This window comes from Lepisosteus platostomus, chromosome 24 (assembly GCF_059453375.1).
Source record: "Lepisosteus platostomus isolate fLepPlt1 chromosome 24, fLepPlt1.hap1, whole genome shotgun sequence".
Classification (NCBI taxonomy): Eukaryota; Metazoa; Chordata; class Actinopteri; order Semionotiformes; family Lepisosteidae; genus Lepisosteus; species Lepisosteus platostomus.
In genome coordinates, this window is record NC_142634.1 from 651,081 (window position 1) to 661,720 (window position 10,640).

At 40.8% G+C, this 10,640-nt stretch overlaps 1 long non-coding RNA gene across 1 annotated transcript; it reads left to right on the plus strand.

The window, feature by feature from the left end:
* The first annotated feature begins 5,641 nt into the window (after positions 1 to 5,641).
* On the plus strand, positions 5,642 to 7,223 carry LOC148641324 (uncharacterized). The gene is made up of 2 exons (XR_015929839.1): positions 5,642 to 5,742; positions 6,219 to 7,223. It is a non-coding gene; the product is annotated as an uncharacterized LOC148641324 (long non-coding RNA).
* Positions 7,224 to 10,640: the final 3,417 nt, after the last annotated feature.

Sequence of the window (10,640 nt, forward strand, 5' to 3'; positions counted from 1 at the left end):
CACGATATGGAAATCAGATGCAGAGCCCGGAAGAGCGTCAGCGCCTGGCTTTTAAGGTGGGCAGGGAATGGGAAACAGGTGCAGAGAATGAAGTCTTTAGTGAAAGGGCTGGAGCACCCTTAAGGAGGGGGGACTATAGTCGTGACACTTATATTCAGATATGTAATCTCTCCAAGCCTGATAATGTACTTTTAGCCTAGAAAGACGCCACCTACGCTCAAGTTTGCGAGAGGCTGCCTTCATGGATCGCAGCTGGTCATTGTACCGGGGGCAGGGGGAGAGAAGGAGATGGAGTTTTTAAAGAAGCAAATGGAATGGATCAGCGTGTGTCTACCCTTCGCCGACAGGGGCGGGTAACCCGCTGAACCCCATGCGTGATGGGGATCGGGGATTGCAATTATTTCCCATGAACGAGGAATTCCCAGTAAGCGCGGGTCATAAGCTTGCGTTGATAAAGTCCCTGCCCTTTGTACACACTGCCCGTCGCTACTACCGATTGGATGGTTTAGTGAGGTCCTTGGATCGGCCCCGCCGGGGTCGGCCACGGCCCTGGTGGAGCACTGAGAAGACGATCAAACTTGACTATCTAGAGGAAGTAAAAGTCGTGGGTGTCGAGGGTAGATAAAAGAGCACTGTCAAGTAACTGTATTTTGTCCTCTAGAGGGTCAGAGGAAGAGAAACAAGATAAGGAGGACAGAACAGAATTTACAAACCTTGAGTGATCAATTGATCGCCAGCCGGGGAAGTTTACAGTAATGGCAAAATAAACGATAAACACAAACAAACAAAAGTATAAGGAAAACACAAATAAAAGGCCGAAGCTATACCAAAGATAAGTCAAGCGGGACCGAAGTCAAACAAAAGGCCCCTTCGTTCTGAAAACCTAATATACTGAATTATCTGTGTTCTGATTGGCTGAGAGTTAATTGAAGATGATGTCAGACTGAAACAATGATGTAATGATGGACCAATGGGGGAGGAAGAACAATCAAGGTCAGGAAGTGTGGAAGATAGCAACAAAACACACATAAACCACACACTGGGACGTAACAGCAGTTGTCCTGTGTCTCCAGCTTCAACGCAGTGATATATATATATGCTCCTGTGATTTATTGGTACATGCCCTGGGCAATAATCAGGATCAGGATTTAGCTCCAGACAGGCCAGAGATAGTGTTGTGAAGTACAGCAACCCACAGGATCACAAAGGTAGAGCCACTACACTGCATCTCCTTCAAAAAACAACATATACTGTACAGTTATGTAGCAGCATAGTACTGCTTACAGGTCTCAGAGACGGTGCGCTGTCCCCGTTGACAGAAACCTGTGCTTGCTGCCAAAATTATCATATTTTACTAGAGCTTACATTTTGGATCTAGATCTGCAAGTCTGGCCGACAGGTCTTTTAAGTAATGACAATTTCTGGATCATGTCAAATGAGCAGGAAAAGTGTATTCAGTGATGTGTTTGCAGTGATCCTGTGGCTCTGCCCTCAATACCATGTGATTGATATATTTATGTCATGTGTGGGTATTTGTCCCAGGTATTAATCACAGGCAATGTCAACAGAACAGAGTTCCACACTCCAGAGTGCTTCAGAGTTGAACTTGAACTTGAACTTTATTGCCATATGTAACCGGTACTGCTACAATGGAATTCTTACTTACAGAAAGTCTCTCATTTGTAAAACAAGTGTAAAAAACAAAACAAAGTGCAAACAGTGCATCAAGACAATGTACAAACAAACAATACACAATGTGCAAGTAAACATGCAGACAGTTTGAATGTAAACAATACAGACGTGTAAACAATGACTGGAGACGTACAATAAATAAATTACAATGAGGTAGATGGTGATGGTGTAGGTGTGGTCCGAGGGGGATGGCTAAATGTTTTCGCCAGTCTCACTGCTTGTGGATAGAAGCTATTGAAGAATCTAGTGGTAAGTGTCCGTATGCTCTTATATCTCTTGCCTGAGGGCAGTGGGGTGAAGAGCTCATGCCCGGGGTGGTGACTGTCCTCTGTGATGGCCAGAATTCTACCACGGCAGCGGTCCTCATAGAGCTGTTTAATCTCGGTGAGACCGCAGCCGATGATCTTCTGGGCCATATTGACCATTCTCTGCAGTACCTTTTTTTCTCGCGAAGAGGTGTTGCCATACCACACGGTGATCCCGTTGGTGAGGACGCTCTCGATAGTGCAGCGGTAGAAGTTCACCAACACATGTATTGGCATCCCCCATCGCTTGAGGCACCTCAAGAAATAAAGGCGCTGCTGAGCCTTCTTCATGATAGAGTCAGTGTTCACAGTCCAGGTTAGATCTTTAGAGATGTGAATTCCCAAAAACCTAAAGCTGGTGACTGTTTCCACTTCCGTTCCATCAATACTGAGTGGGCTGTGAGTGTGTGGCCTGTGTCTCCGAAAGTCCACTATTAGCTCTTTCGTTTTCTTTATGTTCAAGTCCAGGTTATTGCTATGACACCACCTATGCAGCTGTACAACTTCATCCCTGTAAGTGGACTCGTCATCATCACTGATCAGTCCTATTATAGTGGTGTCATCGGCAAACTTAATGATGCGGTTGTTGCTGTGTCTTGCTGTGCAGTCGTGAGTAAATAGGGAGTACAACCTTGGACTCAGACAGCAGCCTTGTGGGGTTCCAGTGCTCAGGGTGAGTGGTGTTGATGTTTTATTGCCTATCCGCACCACCTGTGGTCTCTCGATAAGAAAGTCCAGCAGCCAGTTGCAGACAGAGTTGCACAGACCTAATCCCCTGAGCTTTGTCACCAGTTGACTGGGTATGATGGAATTGAATGCTGAACTGTAGTCCACAAACAGCATTCTCACATACGAGTTCTTAGTGTCCAGGTGTTCCAAGGCTGTATGCAGAGCCAGAGTTCCATAGTTCCATAGTTCCAGAGTTCCATACTGCCTAAACATAAGCAGCTCTTGCATGGTAGATTATATCATAGTACAAAGGTAACAGCAAAACTGCACTACAGCATAACTGTTTTGCTTTTTCATTTAGAAAATAATACTGTATTTTTTCAAAATTCAATGCATTTCAATTCCTTTTTACCTTTTCTCAGTTATACCTTTCCTAACTTGTAAGGTCAATATCTCCACCTTGTGGTCATTGTTAGTAATGTCTTATTTTGAGTAAACCTTTATTTCAATTCTCTATTTGGTGATTTTACTTTTATTTATTTGAATTGTTCATTCAGCAGTACTAGATTTTTTTTAAAAATTGAAGGCTACTACTATACATAATGTGAGTTTATTTAAAAAATGAAATGAAAGGAATGCATTTTTATGAGAAAAACAATGTTGATATTCCCGTGATAATCGTGTTGCATCATTAGGACACTTTGTGGGCTTGAACTACAAAGATTTTCCTGTTCTATGGTAAAAGATAAATTAAAACAAAAGTATGTATTTTAGATTTGTTTTTTAAAACATGTAATAATTTATTTAATGAACATAAAAACATTTTAAAATCATACTTTTAGTATATTTAGTCCCTAATCCACAATGCAATGATAATTTGTGCAACATGCACAGGTGTGTCTCAAAGGACACAGTACTGCATACTCCAGAGTGCTTCAGAGTTCCATAGTGCCAAAACATAAGCAGCCCTTGCATAGTAGAGCACATAATAGCACAAAGGTAACAGTGACCCCGCACTACAGCATTACTGTTTTGCTTTTTAATTTAGAAATAAAAAGAGTATTTTTTAAAATTCAATGCATTTCTATTCTATTCTTTTACCTTAACACAGCTTTGCCCTTCTTAACATGGGAGGACAATATGTTATAGAGTTCTGCATCCAGCAGTGCAAGATTTTTTATCCAAGTTCAATAGATTTTTCATAGTAATGTAACTTTCCTTAAAAAAAATAAAATGAAATGAAAGGAATACATTTTTATATGGAAACCTATACTGACATTACCATGATAATCTTTCTTAGTTCATGTATTGCATTAGAACACTTTGTGGGCTTGAGCTACAGTGATTTTTTTGTTCTGTGATACATACAGGAAAATTGTATTCAGTGAAGTGTTTACAGTGATTCTGTATTGCCCAGGGTATTAATCAGGATCAGGATTTAGCTCTAGACGGGCCAGAGATAGTGATGTGAAGTACAGCAACCCACAGGATCAAAAGGGTAGAGCCACAGCACTGTTTCTTCTTAAAAAACCAACATATACAGGTATGAAGCAATCACATTGTAGCAGGAGTGACATTGATTAATTACTTGCATTACAGGGCTTGTAGAATCTATAGGGTATGATGTCCACTGAAGGCCTTCAGAGCCCAGTATATCAAACGCCTAGCTGTAAGCCTGGCATGTTGCACCACAGAATCACTTTTAAACCTTAACTCTGGTATACTTAGTTCCTATTGCTCAGTGCATGACGAAAGTATTGCTTCCCGGTGTCTGACAACCTTTGATGTAATCCTGTGCACGTTTAATGAATTATCATATTTTACTAGAGCTTACATTTTGCCTGCAGATCTGCAGTCTGGGCAACAGGTTTTTAAGAAACGACAAATTGTGGATCATGTCAAAGGAACATTAAAAGTGTATTCAGTGAAATGTTGGCAGTTGTCCTGTATCTCCAGCTTCAACACAGAAAGATAGATATATGCTCCTGTGATTTATTGGTACATGCCCATTGGTATTGGTACATGGCAATAATCAGGATCAGGATTTAGCTCCAGACGGGCCACAGATAGTGTTGTGAAGTGCAGCAACCCACAGGATCACAAGGGTAGAGCCACAGCACTGTTTCTCATTACAAAAACAAGATATACTGTACAGGTATGAAGCGATCACATTGTAGCAGGAGTGACATTGATTAAGTGCTTGCATTACGGGGCTTGTGGAATCTATAGGGTATGATGTCCACTGAAGGCCTTCAGAGCCCAGTATATCAAACGCCTAGCCACAGATTCACCACAGAATCGCTTTAAAACCTTACCTCCTCTATATTTAGTGCTAAAAGGTCCATGCAATGAGCCAAGTATTGCTTACAGGCCTCTGAGACAGAGTACTATGCTTTTTGACACATACCTGTGCTTCCTGCAAAAAATACCATATTTTTCTAAAGCTTACATTTTGGCTGCAGATCTGCAATCAGACCTACAGGTGATCCCAAAGTATAGCAGGGCTCACTTCTTCGTTATCATCGTTCTCTAAATATGACTTGACTTCTTATTCATTCTCTAAACTGTATTTCTAGGTGTAAAATTATACATTCTTCCACCTCATGCCAATCACTATTAAACATGAAAAGTCCTCTATTCTGGAGTATGCTGAGTATTTAACATTAAATACCGCTACTTTACAATTTCCATACACAACCAGCATATAATGGTGTGATGTATACGCTGGCAACTTGAACATATAAATCCATACAACATGAACAGTAAACAAAAACAATTTAAAAAAGAATGACTTCCACCGATGGGGTCAAACGGTGATCTGGTTCCTTCCCAGGAATGGAGGGGAAGTTCCTGTGTCCTGTGGGGGCCCCTCGCTGACACGAGCAGGTGAATTAGCTCCCCCACTCCTATCTCTGCCAAGAATGAAGCTCCACCTTCCCGGTCAGTTTGGAAAGTCACTGTCTAATACGGGGCTGAAGACAGGGGGGCGTGTCCAAGGTGCGCTGGTGCACGGGGGAGGTGTGGCCGAGGCGAACAATCCAAAACAGTAGTCCTTAGAGAGAATCCAAACAAGTGGGTAAGTCCAAAACCAGGAGATCCATCAGAACAAGGAATTAAAACACGAAGGCCGGGTCGGAACGGGAACCGAGATTAAAACCTTAACGGGACCAGGCGCTTCCAGGTCCCGGACTCGCACGGTACGGAAACCAGATGCAGAGCCCGGATGAGCGTCAGGGCCTGGCTTTTAAGGTGGGCTGGGAATAGGAATCAGGTGCGCAGAATAAAGTCTCAAGTGAAAGGGCTGGAGCACCCTTAAGGACGGGGGACTATAATCGTGACAATAACAGGTCTTTATAAATCATATATATAAAACAAGCGGAAATGCTATCTGTAATCGTATTAAAATGCTTATATATTATAGTTCCCAAATATGACTGATATGCAACAGAAAGTATCAAGTGATTTTATAATGTTTCTTGGTTTATATCTGCTGTGGGTGAAATTCATCTGTTCATTTCCGAACTGCATCAATGTTATATCCTCTTTCTTCAGGTCCTCTGCTGACTCCTCAGCATTATTGAAAAGCTGTGTTCCTGTCTCCCACTGGATTCACATCTTGGCCAGATAGGGTGTCTGAAAGGGTGCTCCTCTGTTTCCAGTGTGTCTGTCTTCTCTAGTTGTTCTTAAATCTGCTCTGTGAACCCCTCAGGGGGATTGTGTGGTAGCGGGACCTACTTGACCCTGCACAGAGCCCTCATCTGGAGCACATGGTTGGACTGTATGCATGACCATTATCTCTCATTGCTCAAGCCTGCTCATTACACCTTCTGGTTAAGAATTCCCTTGACAGCATGATTGCAATTTTATGCTGGAAAGCAGCAAAACCAATACGTGATCAATATGAATAGAATATTCCTATATCATAGCTTGACATCAAACTGTTACAGATCTATGGTCCCTGCCTTGCCATCTACTCATGTACTGCCCTGCTGGTAGTTTTTCTAACTAAAATAACTTTCATGAGTTCCATAGCTTCAGGCACGAACTGGAGCATATCCTTCAGCTCCTCAATATAGGTCTTGACATTACAACCAGGTATTGTCAGATCAAGTATTTATTTTCTTGCTAGCTGTCTAAATTAGTGGAGGTTAAATCTGCTGTCTTACCTACAAAATGGATCAAGGACAGGATGAATACACCTGAGCATCCTGTATATGGCTCTTTCTGATCCACTCGGAGATCCTCCTCTAGAGACACTCTGAGCCCAGGCTTCCTGAATGCCCTCTACCCTTGGCCCCTACCTGAGACACGCATGCTCTGCTTGAGATCTCTGATTTCTTGCAGGGCAGAGTCTAGTTCCTCAGTAAGCATGTCTCTTTGTTCAGTTATTCATTAGTCTTGTTGTATAAACTTTCCAGTTTGATTTCCTGTTCATGCAAGCTTACCTGTATCTCAGCAGTGAAGCATCTGGGCTTTCCTGTAAGCTCTACACTGAAATCCTGAGCCAACCATCGTGCTACTGTCTTAGTATTAAAATACTCCCTCTCAATTTCAGCATTTGTTTTTTTTTGTTTGGTTTCTCTGTTGTTCTAATGGCAGATAAAGGTGTCTCATGGAATCTAAGATCAGGTTGGAGGTTAGTTTTAGTACTTTCACTTTCTAAAAAGACTGATGGGTCTGATTCTCATACTAAGTGGACAGTTAATCAAGTCCACAGAGAAATATTCAGAGTCAGGATGTTAGGGAGTCAGGGTGTGTCCTGAGAGAGACCCCTGCTGTTCTCAGACTGCAGGAAAGAGAGGCAATTCACTCTCTTTAATAAATCTCATATTTTACCGAGAAGATGCTCCAAAACTTGTCCTTCTCCATAAAAAAAACTTCCTGGAGACACTTAATACCTGGGACAAATACCCACACATGACATAAAATATATCAATTACATAGTATTGAGGACAGAGCCAAAGGATCTCTGCAAGCACTTCACTAAATACACTTTTCCTGTTCATTCAACATAATCCAGAATTTGTCATTTCTTAAATGACCAATCGGCCCGACTATAAATCCACAGCAAAATTGTAAGCTGCAGTAAAATATGATAATTTGGGGAAGCGAACAGAGGTTTCTGTCAAATGGAGAATGCACACCGTCTCCGAGACCTGTAAGCAATACTATGCTCATTGCATGGACCTTTAAGCACTAAATATAGAGGAGGTAAGGTTTTAAAGCGATTCTGTGGTGCAGCATATCAAAGACAACCCAGTCTTTGATATGCTGAGCTCTGAAGTCCTTCAGTGCACATCATACCAACATCCCATTAATGCAGGCTCTAAATCTTTACATGGCTTGGCACCTCAATACCTGTCTGAACTTTTATCGCCCTACTCCCCACCTCGCAACCTCCGCTCTTCAAATTCTGCCCTCCTTACTGTCCCCCAAGCCCGTCTACATTGTATGGGAGACAGGGCCTTCTCCTGCTATGCCCCCAAGCTCTGGAACTCCTTGCCCAAGGATATTAGAGAGTCACCTTCTCTAAACTCCTTCAAATCCAGACTCAAAACCTTCTTCTTCAGAAAAGCCTTTACTTAACTGGTTCCATTCTTCACCCCTCTGCTCTTCTTAATACCACCTTCCACAGTCTCCTCTATTGTTATTGTTGTATTGTTGTAATTATAATTGTGTCCTATCTTGTGAAATGTTCTTATTTATTGTTGTAGTCTTCTTATTTATTGTTATTGTCATCCTGTAAAGCGCTTTGAGAAGTTACCTTTAAAGGCACTATATAAAATAAAGTTGATTATTATTATAAATCAATGTCACTACTGCTACAATGTTATCGCTACACACCTGCATATGTATACACACCTATATATAGTTTTTGAAGGAGAAACAGTGCAGTGGGTCTACCCTTGTGATCCTGTGGGTTGCTGTACTTCACAACAGTATCTCTGGCCCATCTGGAGCTAAATGCTGATCCTGATTATTGCCCTGGGCAATAAAGAATCACTGCAAACACTTCACTGAATACACTTTTCCTGCTCCTTTGACATGATCCAGAATTTGTCATTTTTTAAAACACCTGTCGGCTAGACTGCAGATCTGCAGGCAAAATGTGAGCTATAGTAAAATACGGTAATTTTTGGAACAAGCACAAGTATGTGTCAAAAAGCATAGTGCTCTATCTCAGCAATACTTTGTTCATTGCATTACACAATGTTTTTTCACATATGTTAATGAAATCAGATCTTAAGTGTTGTTTATAAAACAAAACTAATTAAAATAAATGCTTTGTTTTTATTCATCTTGTATCAAAGAGCAGACATTTTATTGTAGCTCAAGCCCACAATGTGTTCTAATGCAATACATGAACTAAGGAAGATTATCATGGGAAAGTTAGTATTGGTTTCTTTATAAAAATGTATTCCTTTCATTTCATTTAATTTTTTAAAGAAACTTACGTTACTATGATAGTTCCATTGAACTTGGGGGAAAAAAATTGTGTACTGCTGAATGTAGAATTTAAATCTATAGCATTAAAATCACCTATTGGAGAATTGAAATAAAACCTGCACTCAAAGTAAGACATTACCAACAATGACCACAAGGTGGAGATAGTCATCCCATGTTAAGAATGGCAAAGCTGTGTTAAGGTAAAAGGAATAGAAATGCATTGAATTTGAAAAAATACTGTTTTTATTTCTAAATTAAAAAGCAAAACATTAATCCTTTAGTGTGGGTTCACTGTTACCTTTGTGTTATTATGTGCTCTACTATGCAAGAGCTGCTTATGTTTAGGCAGTATGGAACTCTGAAGCACTCTGGAGTATGGAACTCTATTCTGTTGACACTGCCTGTCATATACACACACATAACATAAATATATCAATAACATAGTATTGAGGGCAGAGCCACAAGATCACTGCAAACACTTCACTAAATACACTTTTCCTACTCATTTGACATGATCCAGAATTAGTAATTTCTTAAAAGATCTGTCGGCCCGACTGCAGATCCACAGCAAAAATGTAAGCTCTATTAAAATATGATAATTTTGGGCAGCAAGCACAGGTTTCTGTAAATGGGGACAGTGCTCCGTCTCCAAGAACTGTAAGCAGTACTATGCTGCTACACACCTGTATATGTTGGTTTTTGAAGGAGATGCAGTGCAGTGGGTCTACGCTTGTCATCTTTTGGGTTGCTGTACTTCACAACATTATCTCTGGCCCATCTTGAGCTAAATCCTGATCCTGATTTTTGCCTTGGATATGTACCAATAAATCACAGGTGCATATACATATATCACTGTGTTTAAGCTGGAGACACAGAATCACAGAAAACACGTCACTAAATACACTTTTCCTGCTCCTTTGACATGATCCAGAATTTGTCATTTCTTAAAAGACCTGTCGACCACACTTTAGACTTTACACTTTAGACAGAATATTCATATAATTGTTAGATCGAACAGAGAAGCGTGTTGTGATGAGTTGTGAATATTTCTGTCAGTTTCTGAAAGTGGATGAATTTTTTGAAAAACTAGTCACTTTGGGGAGACAGAATATGGATAAAATTCTTAGATTGAACAGAGAAGCATGTTTTGTTGCCTCCAACAAAGGAGACACAATCTGGGGATTGTATGAAGCAGGCATTCCCATTATTACGTCTGCATATGGGAGCCAAAGCTGATGAAGCCATTACTCAACTTATTGATACAAAAGGTCACGTTTTATACAAAATTACAAACAGATAACCCACCCAGAACAGTTTCAGTACAGTTCCATGCCATATATGGTGTAAAGCTAGGCTGCGCCTTGGTACGTGATAAACTATAAGAATTGTAAGAATATTCTTGGGCTCCTTTAATTATTTTTAAGCAGATATTATGTACTTCTAGAATTTGTTAATCATGACTTAAGCAGATATCAGGCACCCTCAGTTCTGGTCAGGCTGCCCGAAGCTGGCTCTGCTCTTCATGTT